We start from the raw sequence: 23,101 nt of genomic DNA, 5'->3' as shown, positions 1-23,101 counted from the left end.
AAAGTAAAGTGCAGTGGTCTACAGCTTCCCCAATTGCAAGATCAGAGCAAAACACCACAACCTACTCTGAAGTCAAACTAAACTGCATATGTAATTTTGCCTTATGGCTAGCAAGTCCATCATCTGCAACAAGATTCATCTGTCTAACTATAGTTGCCCTCAGCTGCTTACTGTGCCTTTACCAACAACTGGAAAAAGCCCCTCTCTCCACTATCTAGTATCTTTTCCATGTGCCAGGGTTTATATTAGTTTGGGTTTTTTTTCTTCTACACTGTAGGTATTGGCCTCCTTAAGGTTCACTCTGCAGTTCTGTCATTGGATCAATTTTTGAAGCCCTACACTGAAATTTCAACAGTAACACCAAGTTGAAATGGAAGCAACAGAACTGGAAACAGTATGAACCCAGTGGCTTTATTCGGCCTTACAGGCTTTGAAGTATGCTCATCGCTATTATTTTAAATTATTTCAGTAAATTCAGTGGAACTGAAGAATGCAAGCATATATGAAGGATTAAAACCAAACAGCAATATTGCTTAGCTACAACAAAACACCTTCCATCCACAGAATCTATTTTCTTTCACTGGACAAGCAAACACAAAACTACTTACAGACAAAAAAATCAAACAGAACCTTTAGGAGAACATAAACTGTTTCTGTTTACAAACAGAAATAATTGTTATTAACTTTATCCTTTTTGCCACTGTAAGGGAACCAAGTTTCAGGTGGTTATTGGTAGACAAACATGGAGAACATCCAATTTAAAAAAAAAAAAAAAAATAAAGCCAGATAAATTAATCTTTGCTTTTAGGAAGAATTTCTTGAATGCCCAAAGATTAGGTAAGCAACCAGTTCCTTTTCAGTGGTCATCAATTCAGTTCTCACTTCTAGTCAGCAGAAATTTATTTCCCAGACTTGCTTCTGTTTGGTGAGCATTCCCCCTCCTATGTTCAGTCTCCTGCTAACGGTCAATCATCCCTATTTTTCAGCCTACTCATCGTTTAAAAAAAAAAAAAAATTAAATCTGTCTTTTCTGTGAGAGAACCTAACAGAAGCTGATTCAAAAATGTCTTCTCTATGAAATACTGATTATATTTTCAGCAAAAAAAACAACCAAACAAAAAATCATTCTCAACTGGAAATTTAAGGCTGAGGCAAACATCAATGGATGGAGAACGCCGTCAAAATGGTTAGTCTCATCAAAACCCTAAGAAAAGAAAGCACTGAGTTATGACAGAAAGCATTAAGCAATTGTAATGAGAGGTATTTCTACTGTGCTGCTTATAATATAGATGGTATTTTAAAATGTTCTAAGAATATTTGAGAAAAAGACATTAGTCATACAGAGTAAGGAGGTTGCAGGATGAATTACTTAAGAATGAGGGGTGATATAACAAGGAGTCTTGGTCTAATATTAGAATAGAACAGATTTTAATTAGAAGTCAAGAAAACATACACAGTGATGAGTCAACTGGACAGAGTACATCAACCATGGAAGTGGCTGAGGCATCAGAAAATGAGGCAGGTCATACCAGACTCTATATAGAAAGAGGGTACAAAAGGCAGGAGGTACTTCTACAACTTATGTGAAAGAAAGAAGCATATGACATTGGAAAGCTTCTCCAGATCTTCTAAGATACTAACAATGCTTCCTAAGACCTTGATCTTGCCATGTTCTGAGCACGGAGGCTCCAATTCCAAAAGGCACTTCAACTCCTCAACTGTGAACATCCCCACTTTCCCAGATGAGCTCGTTGCTATTGTTCGTTTTTTCAGCAGGCAAATGCTACATCAAGTAAAGGCCAGAAAGCTCAATACCATCTGGAATTAGGGAGTCATCGATGTATTTCATGCACCCTGTGTCATTCCAGCGTTCAACCTGAATGAAGCATACAACACAGGAGGTCAGAAGATTTTTAAGAAAAACTTCGCAACAGTCCCTTAAGTAAATAGCACGTACAACAATATGCTACATCATTTGAGATTCTACGTGGTCATACAGGTATAGTTTCCCCCTGCTCTTTGTACTGTAAACACAGCAGTCTGCATCAGTGAACATACAGCAGCAAATCATCTGAAACACACGCTCACGCCCCTCAGAACACGGATGAAGTTACACACATACTCAAGTGCTTGCAGCACTATACTAGCAATCAGCTCCCAGAAAGGCTCCTCTGCATTTTCTTCACATCATCCTTCCATCCTTATGCTATCACAAAGTGTAGACAGTTGAGAATGGCCTCAAAATTACAAGTTCACAACCTTCAGAGTATTGCAAATCGAGCAACATTGCATAAAGCACTTCTAGTTGCTTCCTGCCTGACACTGCAGCTCTTACTGTGCTGCTGAGGCTGTAGAGCATGTAATTTTTCCCTTTTAGCACTTTCTTAATCAATTTGCTCAGCCACATTAGTATAGGGAGAATTAGCAATTAAAAAAAAAATGCATTTTAGTTTTAAAAACAGATTGGTTTCTCAGTAAAACATAACTGACAAATAGGAACATTAAAATTTACTTATTTTTTCTGGATTCAGATTCATCTTTATATCAATTTTCCTATTTTAAGATAATATCATGATTGCACTGTGTTATCTCCTTGAAGTCTCTATTTGGTATCCAGGCAAACTTTGAACTATGCTTTCATAAATACTAAATAAAAGAGTTCATCTAGGCTATCACAATTCACAGTTGTATTAACAATTACTTTTCAAATGAATTCTGGATATTCACACTGAATGCTTAATGTCATTCAGACTTGAAATAGGAAGTCCTGTATAAAATTCCTAATGCCTCCTTTCACATGAAAATTCACAGGAGCAGGTATGAAAAACTTTACATTTAGAGGCTGTCTGTGCCTCCTCCCTGCCCCACACAGGGCAAACCAGCACTTCTCCCACAACTACAGATCTCTGCTGTCCTTCAGGACAATCACTGATGTCCTTCAACCATTCTGAGAAATTTCCTCATCTACCTAGAAACAGCCTCTGTGCAGGGCAACCTTACTAGAAAACATCCATCCATGCATCCCTAACTCCTTCGCAGCTGAAGACAGCTTTAATTCAGCAGCTGGAAACCAAACATCACTAGCACACCTACAGTCTAACACCTCTACCTGTGCATGGCTTCAGTACAAAGCAGGATTATCTGTTCTGACAAAGCTTTAAATGGACAATTCATCCTCTTACACAGGAGTTCAGCGTTCCAGAGCTGCCCACATCTCTTAATACATCATCTTTCTGTGACCTCCTTACAGACTTCTGCATCTTTATATAACAGGGCATGAGCCTGATTTTTTTTTTCATATTCATTTATCATAGCTATTAAAAATGTAACACAAACACAAATCTATGCATAGTATTGAGGTCACACCTCTTCAGAAAAGCTCAGACAAAACAGCAAAAGCATTTCAGGGACATCAGCAACAGAAAATTCAATGTCAAATGTCATCTTCAGCTTTCTGCAGTCACAGGTTACAATACGTAGCTAGTTCAGAATAGTCCACAGAGCATCTACTCAACATGCTGCAGTTCACAAGGGTTTCCAAACACCCTATAAATAGGTTTAAACCTGAAACAAAAGGCCACGTGCCACAGGGAGAGAACAATAGGGGCATCACCAGTCCTCCTGCAATCGCTTATGGATTTGTCAGTTAAAACTCCTATACTCTTCAAGTGGACCAAAAATTTCTGTCATTCTGAGCTACGCTAATTTTCCTCAGATCTGGTGACCAATTTAACCACAAGCATGTGGGCAAGAAAAACCAGCAAGACACCTAAGGCCTTATCAGTGGCTAGAATCAGTGGCTCATCTACAACCCAGCAAACAACAGGCTTCTCACTGTGACCCATTCCTATTGCTAAAAAATTGGGAGGGGAAAAAAAAAAAAAAAAAAAAGAGGGAATTTAAGAAAACAACCTAGAAGACAATTATGCATCATGAAAGAAAATTCATCCAATCAAGAGCAACTCCATTGCACTGCATTAATGTAAACAGATACAGCATAAGGGAACATCGTCCAGTCCTTCAGAGCCTCCAGGAGATAGTGAAACATTAAACAACCAATGACTCGTACAATAAGGCAACGTAATAGAAAATACTTGGCTAGGCAGGTAAAGCTATGAGGATGCCGGAAACTCTCCAAGAGAAGACACCAGGACTGTGACAGCCTTTTAGAACAGACTAAAACATTCACAGCACAGACTGTGAATTCTTAAGGCAACAGCTTACATCAAGACAGCTTGAGAAACTTTGAACCCAAATAGTTGTTCAAACCTCTAGGCCACCAGCCTTCATTGTGCTTGAACTATTGGTTATGGGGAAGGTAAGCCAAGCCAAGGAATCGATCTGGCTGAAAAACAGCCTTGAGAAATGGGAGCTCAGCAACAGCAAATATTGCTAAAGGTAGTGCTGTATTAAGTCAATTTAATATTCTGTATGATAAACTAAAGATAACTTGCAGTTTCACATGACATGCTAAGTTTATCATGCACTTTACCAGCAGATCCATCTTTATCAGGACTGTCGAAACCATTGAACATCTAAAGCAGTTTTGACTTTCATTCACTAAGAACAGGTACGTTTTTTCTTTTTTGCTTTCATAGTTACACCAAGTTATGTCTCAAGATGGGCAATGTTCAGTTAATGAAATTACTCACATACTTAATAGTATGTTTCACTGCCTTGAGAGATTAGACAAAAATAACTTTTGAGTACAGCAGTTTACAAGACTCCCCAGATACCTTGAAAGTCCTGCCTCTGGGTTTGGGTTTTAGATGGGATAACGGTTGTTTCACTTTTAGAGAAGAGACTGGAAACATGAAGTACCACACAAAGCTCTAAACAAACTGAAAGAAAGATTAAAATTTAAGAAGTTAAATGCTTGTAAAGTTGTGTTCAAACCACTGATATCAACCACTGATCTCGGCTCAAAAGAGAAAGTGCGGGAGTGGTGGTGGTGTCATGAAGTTCATGCAGTCATGAAACAAAACTAGGGAAGAGAGGTGGGGCAGGAGTAGATGTTAAAGCACCTATCACACTTGGCATTCATCCTGCAAGATGAGAAAATTCCCTTTCTCATTTCTCTCCACTCATGATTAGAGTCATGACTGCCTCACCAGCTGTGCCTCTGGCTCATTTCAAATTCAAACTACGATGCATATCTCACTTTTAGACTTTTAATAGCAATGCCTTAAAATGCAGATTGCTGGCTAAATTTAGTTACATGATTAAAAACAAATCTAACTCATCTCTACCCAGCAAACAGAACTGCTGCATTCAAGGTTCAATAGAGGACTTAACTCTTCATCTATAAACAAAGTCCTAACAAAAGAGGGGGGGAAAAAAAAAAAAATCAAAGCACAATTTAGCAATGCCTGTAAAAAAGCAGGATGCATAAAACATTAACTAGCTATGGAAAACTATCTGCAAATGCATCATAGTATACCATGGGGTTTTTGTTCTGTACTTCTGCAAATAAATTCTGCACTATGCTACTACAGCAGTATGAGTCATACACTTTTACTGACATTCTATATTTATATCTCCATGCCCTTCTGCACTGCTATATGCTTTCTTCCATACAGACCTCCCTAACCTGGAATTTCCTTTCTTCTGCCGTTGAGCATCTCTTCCTCTAACACTCCCAAGAAAACTGCACAGATATTTCTAAGCACTTATTCAATTCTTTCTGGACACCATTTTGAAAAAGCAACACCCCTGAACTATTATAATACAAAGCATGTGCTTTTATTTGTTTACAGTTATTTTCCTGTGTCTTATTTCCCACTCTGTAAATGGACTGGCTCAGGCATTTATCCCCTTTGAGGCAAGGTCCAGGTCTCGTTTCATTTGACTTAATACAGTGCTACAGAAAAATCTTTCTCAGAGATTACAAATTACAATATATCCATGTTTTCTAGATTATTTTATGAAAAGCATTACCTATAGCTCCAATCTTGTGAATCTGCCTAATTTGGAGAATGCAAGCGATACTGCTACTCTCAATATCCCATTGCCATCTGAGCCTATCTAAGAAGGAGCATGCATCTGTTTACAAGAGATAAACAAAGTGAAGGTAACTAAGTTCCCAGTGCTAATTTTTACTTTGTCAAAAGACTTGAGGGCATGCTGTGGAAAGACAGACACAGAAATATCACAAGAAATGCTCTGGAATGGCAGTCTGAAGAACTACTGGGCTTTTTTGCTGTTGTCCACAAGATGCGTTCCCAAGAACAAACATTCAGAGACTATCTGCACAGAGATTTCACTAGGTAACAAGCCTCAGATGTGCATGACTCTGAAGAATTAGTCACAATATCTACAAGGAAATAGAAAGCATTATAAAAATCAGAGCGTTAGACAACCAATCCTGGGATTGGCTAGGTGGCTTTAACTTTCTCAGCAGCCCCAGAAGCAGCAGAGTTCTACATCCAATGGAGTTCAACCCTAACTATGTGCTGTTCTTGAGAAATAAAGTAACAAAGAACAGAACAGTATCACAAAACCAGCGATGGCACCTCCAGAGCCTCCCAGGAGATCACCCAGCTTGCTCAGAGTCAGAACCATTAGAAGAGCAACTACAATTGACTAAGACAGAGTGGGCTGTTCACCTCAAATAATGAGCTGCTCTAACTGCAGCGTTCTCACTGACAGGAGGAACAAAACAGTCTAAAAGAGGATGAGAAGGAAAATTCATGCCCTTTGAAGAGATGTTTAATGAGCAATAAGGTGATGTATTCCCTCTGGAATATTATCCCCATTTTTCCCTACCCCCAAGAAAGACAGAGTTTAAGAGCATGGGGGGTGGGGGGGAGGAGGAAAATCACAAGATTCCACCTTGAACTATGTATAGGCAAGATGCTTAACATCAAGGAGACTGCAGGGAGAGAGGGGACAAAGATGTAAGTAGTTGCATAATGGTGAAAGTATCTAAATGTCATTTATCCCCTGAAAAAATTCCATGATCTACAAGAGCATGCTACCCAGCTAGCAGAGTTCCCTTTGACTCCTGCCACCTTATTGCAGCTCAGACCTCTAACTCATTAGAATTCACGTATTAAGACTACAAGATGTTTTCAGTATTTCAGAGCTACAGGACACAGACACTTCCATATCTAAACTTTTGCCTCATGCTAAAAATTTAGAAACATTTTAGAAATGTTACTACTTACATAAATACAGTGCAAGTCCCTCCTGTAAAGAAATCTGAAATTCCCTGTGAAGAAGGAGTTACACTAGTGAGATTTACTTCTGATGTTTACCAAATGAAGCAATAGCTGTCCACAATCACTTCTGTATAGCTATAGCATCTGTATTTGCTTGCAATGCCAGCACATCTATGTTTAAGGATTACCTAAGTATGTACATGAACAGTGTTATAATGTAAGTACTGATGTGCTATGCTGCCTGTTAATACAAGGGGCTTAAATTTAAAGTGAGAGAAGGGAAAAATAAGAAGAAAACTTTCTCCTTAGGACTAACGAGGGAACAGCAGTGAAGATAAGAATGAAAAGCTCCTGGATCTTCATGGCTTTCTTTTCCCTGACATTAAAATGGATGTTGATCGCAAGAAGCAATACCCCCCATTCATGCTTCACAGCATACAATGAGACAAGACAGCTTTTGTAAAGATACCATGAGTTTTCTCCTGCTCTAAAGCAGGTAGCCAGGTGGGGAAGTCATTTCTTTGCTCTGAAGTGAAAAGCTTAAAAATCAGACACGCAGAAAACAATTTTACATGTCAAGTTTGTGTCTACAGAGGATGAGTTCACTGCAGGAGCTTGAATCCCAAAGGCATGGGGCAACCTGATTTTGAGAAACACTGCTCCAACACAGGTGTGGTGGATTAGAGAAACTTTAAATAACTACCATAGATTTTTAAATTAGACACATCAGCAGTTTGTTACATTTCAACTATCAGTTTCTGCCCGCCTGCATGCCCACAGTGTTTTGTGTTTGTTTGGCAGGTGTTTGGGTTTTTTTAATCTCTAGCGAAGTGAGCAAGCAAGAGGAGACAAGTACAAAAGAATTCAACACCCTCCTTTACACTGTGTGACTTCTAGTAATCCACACTGCTACCCTTATATTGCCCCCATAGCCTGTCCTCCTCTTCTGACAGTTTTATCATCCATTTTCCTTTAAATGAACTGCTTTAGCTCTAGTCAGCTGTGTCACTAGCAGAACAAGCCTGAAAGAAAACATTTAAGTACAGGCAAATTCCTACACGGTCACCATCAGCTGTTATGAGATCCAAAACTCAAGATGAGAAATGCCAAACTGATTTTCAGGTTGCTTACTATTTTGAGGTGGAAAGGAAAAGTAGCAAGGTATACTCCTAAAGGAGTTTCTGGATATATACTTTAGGTGGCTTTGCAAAGGTAAGTTTTTAGTAATTCTAGAAAAATAAGATTTCATATATTCATGATAAAAAGATCTTAGTAAAACTGACATAAAGCACTGTCCCTGAATAGACCATTGTCTTCACAATGTTTTGTACAATTTTTCTTTTAATTAAATGACACTGAGTACAAGTGAGAATGAGTTATCTAAGAAAACTCACCCCTCCTATGGTTTCTCTTCTGCATGAATCAGATACTAATACCGTCCTATCATCCAGGTCTTTGTTCCAAAAATGGAAACTTATAACTACTGTGATTATTTTATTCTTATTACATGCTGTGTTCCTCATAATACTGGACAGACAAGAAAGCAGACCTGAAGCAAACAAGCTCTTAAATCCAGCAGAGCATCCCCAAAACCTGAAGTGCATCCTAAGGGGCATAGATAAATGAGATCTGCAGATGAAGGGGAATTGCAATCTCAGCTGTTTGGGACCCACACAGAACATGTGTACCTACACTGAGACAGTCTTTGCACTGAAGCTCAAATAGGAACTACAAAATACAGAGGGAGTTGCACCCGAGTTTCAACTACCGTGCCACAAACTGGGCTTGAAATACCTCCTTCTCCCCCTAATACAAGAGAACCTAAAACAACACAAGTGCGCAAAAAAGCTTGCAAACTCCCCTTCAAAATTTTCCTTGGGGTAGGAATCATTTGTTTGTTCTCAGTGGCATTGAAACTGAGCCTCACCTAACAAGAGTTTGCTGCACAGCTGCCGGAGGCCAGCTCTGGGTCATGCCTCTCCGAGCAGGCACACCCAGTGCCTACCCAGAGCTGTTCCTGTTCACTGGACTTCCTCGGGTTTGGTGGTTTGGCCCTCTCTAGCTTTTGGTTACAAGTTTCTCAGGCAGAAGGTTAATCTTACTGTGTGGTGTTAGTGCCTTCACAGTCTGTGCTTCCATGCACGTAATTACAAAAAAAAAAAAAATAGTATTCAAAAGATACTGACCAAATGAAAACCAATCTGAATTATGTTGGTGTTAATCTCCAAAGTTAAACAAAACCAATATACATTCCTACTATATACTGGGAATTAACCATAAGGTTTGGGTTTCAACAATATAAGCAAAGCAGTATTTTTCATGTGCTGTATTTAAAAATATCATTAATCTTTTATTCAAGGTAATCAAGCAACAGAGCAGCACAAAAAAATAAACAACAACAACAAAAATCAGGAAGAACTGATTTTGCTTAAGGAATGCAACAAATGTTAAAGGATATCAGTTGCTAACCACACTTGTGTATGTACTAGACTCAAGTGCTAAAATACAGACATCTGACATGGTATTTTCAGAGCACTCAATAATCCGGCTAAATCAGCTGAATGCTTACAAATACACAAAAATTAAAATACCACATATAAGAAAATACTACAGGAGCACAAAATCATTCCTAGCACTCAAACATGGACAATGTAACAAGCACATATGGTCAACTGAAGTTTTTCCTCACAGACCTGTGTTAGATTGGCTTATAGCTCCTCACAGCTGGAATTATTTAAAGATTAAAAGCCACCAGTCTAGCTACCAAATAAAACAAGTGGATACACTCTTCTTGTCAGATCTCATTATACTTCCCAAGTATCCAAGAAGGGGAAGAATCCCTTCTACAAGACTACAGATCTGGTACTCAGAATTCACAGCTGTTGACCTATCTCCTATATCCTATAGTATCTTACCTCAAATTCGCTATTTGAAAAGTACCTCAAGGTAAGCCAGACAGCCTTTGTGGGGTTTTTTTTCCCATTTGTTTTTTTGTTTCTTAAGAAAAAAAGTTCTGAAAGGTACTGTTTTTCAGCAGCACTCAATCGCCACTAAGCACTTAAAAAGCGTATTATCTATGTTCAAATAGTAAGATTCATTAGTGAGCATTAAGCCTGAATAATTAATTTCTAAACAGGAAATGTCATTTAAAGGTTATGAAAGCAAGTATTTAATAGTCTTTAAATGCTACTATGGTTAAATGAGATCTCTAGATTAACGCACATACAAGCACAGAATGTGTGTACACATAAGCAGCTTCTTTCAAAAGCTGAGCTTAGTAATGCTACGCTTAGTAAATGCTTATCTTTAAATGAAGTTATTTGAAAATGCAATAGCCATCTCTTGCACACATGTCCAAAGAACAACAAAACTAAGAGGGCAGAGTAAATATACATTGTGTTTGGCAATCAGCTGCCATACAGATTAGCTCAACTACTACATAATGATTGGTTTCGGCTTCCAGCTTTTTATTCTACACAAAATGAAAGCACTACTACCTTACTAGGTATTCAAACTGTTTATCTGAGACCATGTTATATCCACTTTGCATAACTGCAAAATATCTGAAGTGCACATTCTCCCCATTTGTCTGTTTCACATCAATTCTCTACAGTACACTCAGGGCTTTGAGTTGCCAAAATTTCAATCAATCCCATCATCATTCCACTACATGCAACTATGCTGGGATGCGATAACATTCAACACTCAAAATGAAATTGTCCTTTTTTTGCCCAACCCCATTGCCCAGCTGGAAGGCATAGGGAGGAACCAGCTAACCCAGCCTTCCAGTCCGTGCTTTTTGCTGAATAATGGAGGCTTATAAAGCAGCATCACTGCAGATGGCTGCTTGGGACCCACAACACACGGGAGTCTAGAGGCTGAATTAAAAGCTGGGAGGCAGAAAGGAGGTGACTCAAGTTACAGTCCCTGGTCCAGCCTGTAAGAACAGCAGCCAAACAACAGTGGTCTCATGAGTTACTTATTCCACACTGGGATCTTTCTCTAGTAATACTTATGAATGTGGAACTTGGAGGCAGCTTATGACAAAGGTTAACAGAGCAGTGAATCTTCTCTTGCCTTTACCTTTGCTTCTTTTAGGCTTCAAATAGGTGAACTGACAGAGACGTTAGTACAATGTGAGTGAAATTATTTCAGTATGATTCAGGAGAAATGGTTTAACATTAAAAAATCAGAAATAGTTTAACAAAAGCTCAAGTGACTTAGTGCCAACAGTTCGAGCTACAAGTACACAGAAGAACCAGAAAGACAAGGACACTCCAATTCTTCCTCCTCAAAGGAAATTTCTATCAGCTTTGTACCCTGGTTACACAGTAGTTGTGAAAGGGGAGGTGTTTCCAAGAGAACAGTCATCATCACAATAGCAACAGTTTAATTTGCTGTAAGGCAAAAAGAAAAAATAAAAACCCAAGAAATAGTTCATAGCCAACAAGGTGCCCTCCTCAGCCCCCCAAGACTACAACTCTTCTTGCAAACTGACTCTAGCGGTATAGGATATTGAAAACAGAACCAACACCACGTTTACAGATTTCCTGTATATGAGCACCATATACAGTGAGGTGCCATTAGAACTTTCTTCCCTACAATTTTCCACATACTTGTTAATGTATCTGACCTTGTTTATTACATTTGCTAAATATATGGCTAGCCATAAACTGCAGCAATCTAACCATAGAAACCAAAGAAAACAAACAAAAAGGGAGGGTGAATCTAAAAAAAAATAGAGAGAGTAATGAATCCCTTATCTCACACACTAATGACCTGAACAAAATCTATACCACATCCACAATTTAAAGGTTCATTTTCCTGAAAGCTTTTTAAAGATCAAAGTTCCTTCAAGTTCAGACACTCACATTACTTAGGTCCACAACAATCACTATTTCCAACAGCAAAAGATATGTTATGGCACCAAAAAAAGGAAATAAATTCAATAAAATGTAGTCCCTCTTCCCACACATGTGGTCTATGTTAGAAAAGCCCCTGAATATAATGCTGAATGACTGAGTCACTCTCCAAACTCCTCCAATCAGGGAGCACTTACTAAAATACATCTGGACAGGACTAAGCAAGCATGAAAGGAAGTTATGGCCAGGAAAACCTGGATAGACTAGCCTTACCTACTCTATCTTCCCCTTCTTCTATGGGAGAGGCAGTCAATAGGCTGCCGTGCACATAAGATGAGCAGAAAAGATCTGCAAATTTTGCCATAGCTGTTTTCCTCCTGTTTTACAATTCTTGCTAAAAATACTCATCATTTATCACGAGCTAAATTTACCAAAAAATCCATTTAAATCCTTCTTTCCATAGACCATCTGAATCTTCATTTGCCAGTATACTCACAGTATAGCTTACAAGGTGAATTTCAAATAAATATTGAGATGTTTCTTTGCCCTTAATACCAATCCCTGATATTTCTATTTTACAATTAATCGCTTCAATCAAAATTATTGACAGTTTAGCACCTTACTGACACCTCTCTCTTCACATACTAAATATATAATATGGCATGGCATGCACAACTATTTACTGACCAACTGAAAATTACTAAGAACAAGGAGAGGCAAAAGAAGGACAGTGACCAAAGGAACAACACAATTGCTCAAAAGATGTTGTTAGCAAGCTTCTGTGAAAAATCTTTGCATATGAACAACTCTGAACACTTGATACTAACCTTTCAGAATGCACCTTCAGTTCACATTGAACCTAGCCTCCTCCTCAGCAACCAACCCATAAAAAGAATTTCTTCATTACCAAAGTCATGTAGAAGTAACTCCCAGCAGTGAGCAGCAGAAATAGGAGTATAGCATCACAAAGCACTGTACAGACACACACGCACTCTCCAACTTTGTAAGTTTAAAAATAAAGCCAAGGAATGATGCCAGCCCATGAAGCCAAAGAAAATGCCAATTCCTTCTAGCTATTTACAGCTATCTAGAACTCAAACCCATACAGTTTTGAAAATAAAATCTAGGATGCTTTAATTTCAATGAGCTAAAAATTCAATAACTTGATAAGAAAAGCTGATACTGTAAAGCAAGAAAAAAACCAAGAGACTGTATACGCCAGAGCCAGCCCACAGGTTTTGTTTATTCAGTTCTTGTTAAAAGAAGAACAAAATAGAAGAAACATGTTTGTGTTGTAAGACAGAACTAAACAAGAGGGGCTGACACACACAGAGTGGGATGTAATATAAGGCTCCCGCTGTGCTGGTGAGCCATAGCTGCTGGAGACAAAGTCTGCTGTACCTCAAGAGAGCACACACAGAAGATCCACCACTTACTGAGATCTGTCTTCTGGCAGAAAACCTTCCCACAGATTCAGTGGCAATTTGGCAGTTAAAAGAATAATCTTCCATAGTAGCCCTGGCAAGATCTCACCCCCTCATCTTCCCCAAAGGTGGTGTAGGATTTGGCTGCTTAAATCTCATTTGCAGAAACCTTCCATAAATAAACTGTCTGCAAATTTCTGTCCCTGCTGCTGGAGGGAGGAACTCCCATTCAAACCCCAGGAACCGGTAACAACATGATAAACTTCCTAAGTTGCCAAGAACTAAGGCTCTTCAGGTCACTAACTCGGGTTTTCTGGGTTTCCTTGATTTTCCCTCTCCAATATAATCTACTTCAGTCGATTCTTGATTTGGTCTACCGGACTGACCATCTTACTGATCCATGAACAAAATAAGGTCCCAAAGAAGTGAAACAAGGAGGTCTATTCACATGAAAACACAGCCAACTTCAACCTCCATAGTACAAAGACAGGACTAACATTTTCTCCAGGCCAAGATACCTCCTCAACCTCAGGCTCAACTACCAAGGCAAAGAAAAGCACAGCATATTCTACCAGGTCCCTCAATTAAAATGAAGATGTTTAATCGAGGCAGACCAATAGCACAAAATCACAGAGGAGACAAAGGATCTTACCGTACCTTGGAGAAGGAAAGAGGGTTAAACATTGATAAATATTGCAGAAAGAAGGGTGTTGCACCCCAACTCCAGAACTGCACATTTGCAAAGTTAATTTTTGCAGGAGTCTTCACTTTCACTGAAGGTTCCTTCCTGAGAACTGGTTGAATCTGTATATACCAGGCCTCAGAGACCTCTCGAAGTTGGGGCTATAGATATACAGACTGAGCTATGCTTGAACAAAAAGTAGGAAAAGTTATGCCAGGAATAGAAAAACAGAGCTTTCATCAGTCACTAATGATTTTCATCCTTGGCCATTTTTCCCAAGCACCTATAGAAGACTGATGCCACAGAATTTCCTGAACTCCGGGTGAGGAATCAAGGTTTGTTCTCATCAGCAAAGAGTGAGGAGGATTGAAAACAATTGTTTCTATAGGCAAAGCAGACTTGATGACCAAATTTCACCAACAGAAACCAATCTCGTCAGAGCAGAATTCTGGATTACTGAAAGAAACAGTTAAAGACCATGTGAGGAATCTGGACATCTGCCTTCAAAGCTCTCAAAAGGACCAGATTAACCTAAAGAACAGCTCTTTCTAGTGAGGATGTTCTTTCCTCAGAAAGAAAAAGGTATCACAGGGCTGCCCAGACTGTGGTGCTTAAGAACAAATAAAGATGTTTGTGCACCAATTCATTAGCTTTACTGTATCTTCCTCAAAGTTTTTGCATTAATGGGATGATTCATGACTGGAAAGGAACTTTCTGCCAAAAGAAAAGATTCCTTTCATATAAATTATTTAACAAAAATCAATTTTCCACATTGATGTATTCACAGAAAATAAATAGTAAATTGCCACAGAGTTCCAGAACACTTTCTATCTTATACACATGCATTTTGCAGAGCTTAAGTACTTACTTATCTATATGACTCTACAGAAAAAAACATAAAATAAATCCAATTCAGAATGTGAACTCAACACACATAAGATTAAGCTATGTTAAACACCTTGAACTCACTTCAACACCAATTCGACACCTGTAAAATCTTACACGTATCCATAAAATGTCAAGTGAATGCTCATTTTTACTTTATGTATGTGCTCTCTCAGACACCTTTCAATTTTCAGAGTATCCACAGGGTGTAAACTTGCCATAAATTTCACCCCAAATCCTGGAAGATAAAGCACATTTCCTATCCCCCAGCAGGCTGCCAGACAGGAACAGACTTCCCATGTACTACACAGTTCTCATCAGCCCCTACTTCAGTGGCTTGTACAAACTTCACTTAAAAATAATTACTGTGAAAGTTGAAACAGCAATGAGAGATGGATGTGTGATTGAACAAGGAGACGGCTTTGAAGACAATACAAAAAATAAGGCAATTTCCATATGCATGTAGAATCTTTAATCCTATTATTGCACATTAAATTTTCCACAGATCCCACAGTAATTTCTGCAAAGCTTTAATTTCTGAATTTTGGTCCCCAAGCTTGTGCATTTCTTTCTCTCCTTTTCCATGCTCTACCCTTTATAATCAAATGCACGACCTTCATGACAGGCCCTAAAGTTTTAAAATTTGACAGCCTAAACCAAATGCATCCAACATCTTCAATTTAAATGTAACCAGAAGTTGTACTGTCAGTCAGATCATGAGATGTATATGTTGTAAACCACCCATATCACCAGTGTAAACTCAGAACGTGATGACAACTGAAAACACATGCAATACATGCACTAAAAACTCATTTCATGATCTACCTATTCTCTCGCAAGCTTCATAGTTTTTAGGGGACGAAGTTATATTCTGCTCATTCTAACTTGAGCAATTTTGGTACTTAATAGACCTTCCCACTTGGGTCCTGTAAGAGCTCCTAAAAAGCCCTAGAACAAACACATGAAGTGCCACAAGGGCTTCATGCCAGCCACATTTTCCTGTTAGAGTCCATTCATGATAGCAATTCAGCGTTCACTTTGACATTTTTCTTTTTTGTCTTAAGCCGGAGCCTCAGCACTGGAACAAACTATCAATAGCAGAGGTGAACCTTCCAGCCTCTCAAAGTATCCTAGTAGAGCTGCCAGGTCTGCCTGGGCACAAGTCAAAAGAATAGTGGCCCACCCATCCCAGTGTAAGTGCAAACCAGGCAACTACATCGGTGCCAGTGACAGTCTAATTCAGTCACCAGACCTGCAATCCAGCATCTTTAAAAAAAAGGATGGGGAAAAAAATAAAACAAACAAACAGGCAAATGTCTTCTAGAGGTTACATTTCCATCAAGTAAAAATTACTGGGCTTAACAATGGGGCATACAGGTGAAATTCAACAGCAGACTTTGGAATAACTTATATAATCTCCCCTGTAGCAGCTATTTCTGCTTTAAACTCTATGCATCTTCAACTGAAATATTTTGTTGCTTTCTCTTATAGTGCACAAAAACAGTAGTATTTATTACAACAATAAGCAACTAACAGGAAGGATCTGAAGCATAAGCTCCTGTTGCTTCATTAACATCAAGCTACAGCACTGTAAGAAGGAGGTCAGAACAACCATGCACCACAAACCCATAGAAAAGCAAGTACATTTACCAGATTTTAGCTAGTTTACTGAGGCAGATGGACAAAGGCTTTTCTTTCTTAAACAATCATTTTGCAGGTTCTGCTTCAAAGGGGTTCACGGATTACTATCAATTTGCAAGTTTTGATTTAGCTAATTTCTAGTATTATACCTGTTTTCCCAAAAATCAGCATCCTACCAAATGAAATACAGCTAGAAATCCAGTTTCAAACTGTTTGACTGTCAGCTATAGTGGCTAAAAAAAAGGAGAGGAGAGCTCCCATTAAACAGATGCCTTAGTGGTATCACAGACAAATATTTAAAAAAAAAAAAAAAAATTAAAAATCAGTATTTGCTGTCCTAGGGAGCTGCTAAGGAAGGCTGCCAGGTCTCGATTCAGAAGAAAACTGGAAAGGACCTCTAGTGGGCTGCAACCACACTGCTTGGATGCCTGAGAGCACTGTCCTTCCACCTCGCCTCCCGGCAGCCACACCACATCGACCAGTACACCACACTTACCAGCAAAGCCTGACAGTTTTGCCTAGTGACTGGCACCAGAGAAAGCACGTGCAAGTGCAACTACAGCAGTAAGCCTCCTTTTTTCATAACAGCTAATTAGAAATATTCCCTTGGTCTGCCCTCAGTATTTGGAGGGACACATTTTAATTCATTTCAGAAATAACAGGAGATGGGTTCTATTTTACCATGTAGGTCACTAACATGTCAGACCACTTCAGAGTTATTTTATGTGGCCTAAATGACATGACTATTAAATATTTGAGCTAAACAACTAATATTTCTTAAATTTTATATAGAATGAATTGCTTAGACTTGTAATGCTGTGTGGTTTAGTATGCTGTTCACTTACTTAGCTAGAGTAGCTAGATTTGCTGAAGCCTTAGGCTGCAAAATTTCACCTAGATTTGCTGAACTTGTACTAAATTTGTACCTAACTCAAGCAGAACAAAGTCATCAGAGACAGTACAAACCAGAAAATGAGGAGGGTACAACTGTCAACAGCAGCTGCAACTAGACAAGGTAACCACCAGGCTGGAGACAGTGAAGAAATCCAGTATGGAGTCAGATGATCTCAGAACAGAATCACTGTTAGACCCGAAGGGCAAGTGAAGAGAGCGTGAAGGGTGCGCGAGGGGCAGGTGAATAGTCTGTAAGGGTACAATTGGCCAAGGATTTCCTTGTTCAAGGTCCCTCACCAGAGGCAGCCAGCTCAAGCTGATCCTGCTGCTGTACCACTCTACTAAATTATCTATTTTTACAAGATTGGATGCCTAAGGCTGTGCTTTGGGAAACGCAGGGTTCAAACTACAGAGCAACTATCACCGGACACCTGGACCAAACTGCAGTTCTTCAACAACGACATCAAGTGGCATTCAAAGACACAGAAATTCAGAAGCACATTTGGAATGAGGATTGAGAATATTATTCACACTATGTCAGGGCATTTTGTTCCTCCAAGAGTTTTTAGCTGTAGGCAGTTTTGCATAGGCAGCAGAAACACCATTTTAACTGCATTTTTAAGGTAACTCCTTCTGGGTGAAAGACCTTGGAATTCTTTATCTGAGCTCAAACAAGGCATAATTTTATGGGATGATACACGAAAAACAGATTAGTGAACATATTCAGGAAAACTTAGATAATAAAACAGGCCAGATTAAGAAAGCTTATTTATTAGGCATCCCAGTTAAAAGAAAATAACTTGTTTTGAATTGAAGTTGATGATTCACCTCTAAGTCTTTAAAATACTTCTCTTGCTATATTTAGGTTTGCCTTCAAGTCAGATCGGTTTTATCATTTCCCAAAGTAGCCTAATTTACATCTTCAGCGTTACAGGCCACAATTTAGCTCTATTTTAAATGATCTAAGCAATAACCTCTCTTTCAGCAGTTACCCTCAAAGGGTTTGCATCAACTTGAGAAGAACCACAAATTGAAGTTGACATTGTTAATCAGAGCAATGCAAGACAGCCGCTCATTATTATTCAAAAATAATATCACTTATACTGCAGTGGTGTTCCTTGTGCCATTAAGCAGAGTGCTGGAAAGGAAGCAAGCCATTTTACAAAGCAGTTGCCTGAAGAGAATAATACTTGCATTTAGAGTCCACGGACAGAAGAATGCATCTGGTCTGTCCTTCACGTAGAGCAGTAACTGCCCTGACATAATTGAAAAGCATGTCTGAAAGTCACTTGAGACAAGCATTCATGCAGAAAATAATAACTAAGCCAAAACACTAACAAGTTCGTATCTTATCATCAGAGACCTGATCGAAAAGCAACCAAGGGCTCTCAACCTTGAACTTTTTGGGCCCACCGTCATCGATTAGGACCACTGCTAGTAGTGAAATACTACCACTCACTTTGGAAGAGTACTAACGGTGTCACAAAACTTAACTGTGTTTCTCTCCTCTGTAGGAATCAGTAATCAACACAGCAAAAAAAAAAGCAGTTGTCTTGAAGGATTTTGTGAGTTATTTTACAGTAAGTTTGTACACAAATGGAAGCAGTCCAAGACACCTCTATGATTCAAAATTATTCAAGATTTTGAGCTGATGAGGAGCAGTTAAGAGTGAGGATGAAAACCACAACATCCTATGAAAACATACCTTAACGTCTTCAAGTAAAGCAATTAATTTCTCAGGAATTGATTTCTTGAATTGAACTGCTTTATGATAGAAACAACAACAAAAGAGAGTTGACCCAACTCTAAAGAGAAATTATAAGAAACAGGACTTTCAAAACAGTTACTGAATGAGGTAGAATATAGCATATGAAAGAGATACAAGTATTAAAGTGATTTCAGGTTCAATTCAAATCCCTTGTAAGGACAGAGTGGGAAAGAAATTTAAAAAAAAAAAGATGTGTGCTTTGCTTTAGGTTACAATGCAAAATTTTGCCAATAGCCTGAAAGAAAAACAAAGCCTTTTAAACCAGGCTTGTTTATGTAAGAGGGAAGCTTAATACAGAAAATACTTATGCTGTGTTCTGTATTTGCTGATAACAAAGTTGGTAACTTGCTTGGACTGACTTTAAAAGTGAGAAACCACTGCATCCACGAAACCGCCCACTATTCGTCAAGATGGTTGCTTTTAACAACATCATTGTCTCTTTTACTTCTCAGTGTTCCATTAGTCCTGCAAGTCAAGCACTGCTCATCTGGCACATGAAGATCAAAATGTCATTTTGAAATGGCAGAGTTTGTGAATTTATGTATGAACAGGGTGTCCACCCAGTTTCTTCCTGCGTCTTTCCAATGAGAAAAGTTTTAATTTACTGTCAAGACAGCTGCAATTATGAATCTTTTGTTACTACTACTCTGACCAAGATTAATGTTCTAGGAGAGAAATCCAAACAGAACTCTAAGAATTTCAATGGCCTCTTAAATTCCACTATCTTCTGTGGAAAACACAACACTAGATTTCAAATACAGTAACATAAATGTTAAACTATTAAATTTTGCATCATGGTGAGACTATTAATTAGGAAAAAAAACCTTATCCATTCTTTTATGCAGAAAAATCCCTATACACTGCAATGTCTTTCCAAAGTAGATTCCTACTTTCAACAACAGAGAGAAGCATCATACTACAATATCCCTTCCTTCCATTTTCCTATGTTCAAAAATCACTCTATTTTGCTTCCTTGCCACTAATTGTGGAACTCTCCAAAGTAAGCAGGAATTGTTTGTATCAGTGGTCTCCAAATTGGAGTGCATGCAGCCCAGAGGATGTACAAGACAATCCACTGGAGGACAGGAAGAAAATAATAAATATTTTAGTTTAATAATTTGTTTTAATTTAGTTACTAAAATAATATTTGAAGTAGTGTTTATTTCATCGTTATCTCATCCTTTTTAAAATTTCTATTGTCCATGTTTTATAATTTGCATAACATATTACAGTAGTACACATCTATAATTTATAAATAAATCAAGTACAAATATATTGGGGGGTGTGCTCAAAAAGTTTTACTGATAGGTGTTCACAATCAGTAGTTCGGAGACCACTGGTTTGTGTCACTTCAGCACCAGGAAACTGAAGCAGCATTTCCTCCTTTGCTAGGAGGAGGTAAAAATAATGCAAGAAGAACTGCATGAAAGGAAGAGTTTTCAAGTGGGCTGCATTTTTCAGTTACTCAGGTGCAAGTTTAGTCACAGGCAGCAAGTGATTTTTCAGAAACAGTTAAGTGCTTAGCTCACACTATGTCTAGCAGTTGAGCAACACTTAAAAATCCCAAGAGATTCTGACTGGTATCCAGAGGCTGCCATAGGTCATTCAAAATCTTATTCTGTATGATTTAGGTTCAGGTCTATTGACTTTTGAAGAGATTTAAAATTCTAAATACATAAAATTCAGTTTCAGCAATAACTGATGCCACTGCATCACTTGGCCAGTTTTCTAATGCAAATGTAAAAAGTCAGTCTATTTTTATTTAAATTCCTGTCAAACATTCACAAAAAAATACCCCTGCTAGTCACTCAACACGCTTTTTTTTTTTTTTTTTTTCCTTCTTCTTAAAGATCACCTACTAAAATATCCCCTTAATTTCTGTAGTGGCCATGGATAAGTATCAACTAAGTGAAACACTGAAGTTACTAAAACTTTGGGGAAATTTTACTTAGTGGCTATGCACTATTAAGAAATAGTGAAGCAAGGCAAACCACATTGACAAGACTCTCTTTTTAAAAATTAAGTTATCCTGACTAATGGGCTTTTTCTACCATTTCTGTTCCAGTGACAATGACACTAAACACTTTATTCAATAATTAGACATTTTCAAATAAACTCCTTTACTCCAACTGAAAAGTTTCCGAACAGCATGTAGCACTGACTACAGCTCTGAAATTTTCAGTGTAACATACTTTAAAAATCAGAGTCCAAACATTTATTTTAAACAGATAAGAGAGCAGCTAGAGTAATGCAGGTTTTTTACATGGCATTTCTGTCATGTACTTTGATGTCAATCAATGAAGGCTATGAAACAGAACACTTAACCAATTTGTTTTTCTAGTCATGCATCACATCCCTCCAAATACTAGCACCAAGAGTTCACAGTATACAGTAATTAAAACAGACATTTTTCTCACAGAGCAAGGGACATTAGTGCGCAACCATTTCAGGATTTACAGCCCCAATTTAATAGAACACTTAAGCACACACTGACCTTTGGGCATGTAAGAATTCCATTTAAATAAAACTACCCATGCTGAAGGCTAAGCACTCCTTGAACTAGTACCTGTAATTACAGAACCCAGTAAATATCTGTAACAGACCTGTGGCCCCTTCTGCAGTTTTCCCCACAGGCTGTATCCTGACAGAACAACACGCTCTTCAATCTCCAGTGTGACTCTAGGAAAAATGTTTTCACCTGCTCTTCATTCCCTCAGCTGGCAGTTTATACAAGGTAAAAGCAGAAATGCCCATATGCTACCCCTGCTAATGTAAGTCCGGCTGCTCTGTTTACTGTATGGAAGACTTTCATCTTCTTGTTAGTCTTAACTACCACACCACACTGTGCAACAGAAGCAGAAAATGCCACAGACTGTTCACACGTGAACACCACAAAATAGTTTCAGATGCCTGCCTTACTTTTCCATCTCCTCTATTTTTTTCTCCTGCCTTTGTGTTTCACAAAGGGCAACAATACAAATGTATTCAGATGACCTTTATCAGACCAACCATCCTTTTATGCATGGATGTCATTACTACATAACCTTCCTCTTCTCTTTTCCCAGGAAAGAATCTAACCCTACAGCCTTCTGCACGTGGCAAGCTTTCACACCATCCTCACTGGAAATGTTCCCAGGAAAGTATAGCTTCAACATTAAATCTTCCTCCATTTCATCTTCAGGGGATGCTCCTCAAATCTGATGATGTCCTTTTTTAGCCATCTTTTCTAAACATTTTCTGGGTTTGATCACAAACTCACACACACAGAGGCCAGATTAGTTTATTGACTTCCTTCTGAACACATGATTTTATTTGTCTTTAAAACACTTCAGTAAAGAAGAACAGCACAAAAAGCTAGGCTCACTCTTGAAGTACAGAAAGGTTAGTACCGTTATGCAAAGCCATGTGATGCATTTCATGTACTGCATCGAGACCATGTCTTCTCAGATGGGATGGCAGAAACAGACTGTTCTTGGCTATGCCTGTTCTCAAGATCCTCAGCTAACACGCAGGTAACCTGGGAATGGTACCTATCTATGCCCTCATGCCTTTCAGACAGATGCTTCCTCAGGATTATCTTCCCCTCTCCCTAATTCTTGGGCCCTGAATGAGAGTTTTGCCCATATCTTCCTGTCAAATATAGTTACGTGTCTTGGAAGTTGCAGCCATTTTTTCTTACCTATTTTCTGAAGCAAGTTTTCCACAAATTTTTTCCTCTCCATAGAAGATGTCATAACTCACCCAGCAGAATGATCTTTAGAAGCTCACATATATATATTCTGGTA

General features: G+C 38.5%; 1 protein-coding gene across 3 annotated transcripts in view; it reads right to left on the bottom strand.

The window, feature by feature from the left end:
- The window catches only part of SERGEF (secretion regulating guanine nucleotide exchange factor), a 152,557-nt gene that overhangs the window by 119,036 nt on the left and 10,420 nt on the right, over positions 1-23,101 (bottom strand). The gene's annotated exons all lie outside the window — the stretch shown is intronic.

Source organism: Tyto alba, unplaced genomic scaffold, assembly GCF_018691265.1.
Source record: "Tyto alba isolate M040663 unplaced genomic scaffold, T.alba_DEE_v4.0 Super-Scaffold_8, whole genome shotgun sequence".
Lineage (NCBI taxonomy): Eukaryota > Metazoa > Chordata > Aves > Strigiformes > Tytonidae > Tyto > Tyto alba.
The sequence above is the reverse complement of the archived record's forward strand: the minus strand, read 5'-3'. Positions and strand labels throughout refer to the sequence as shown.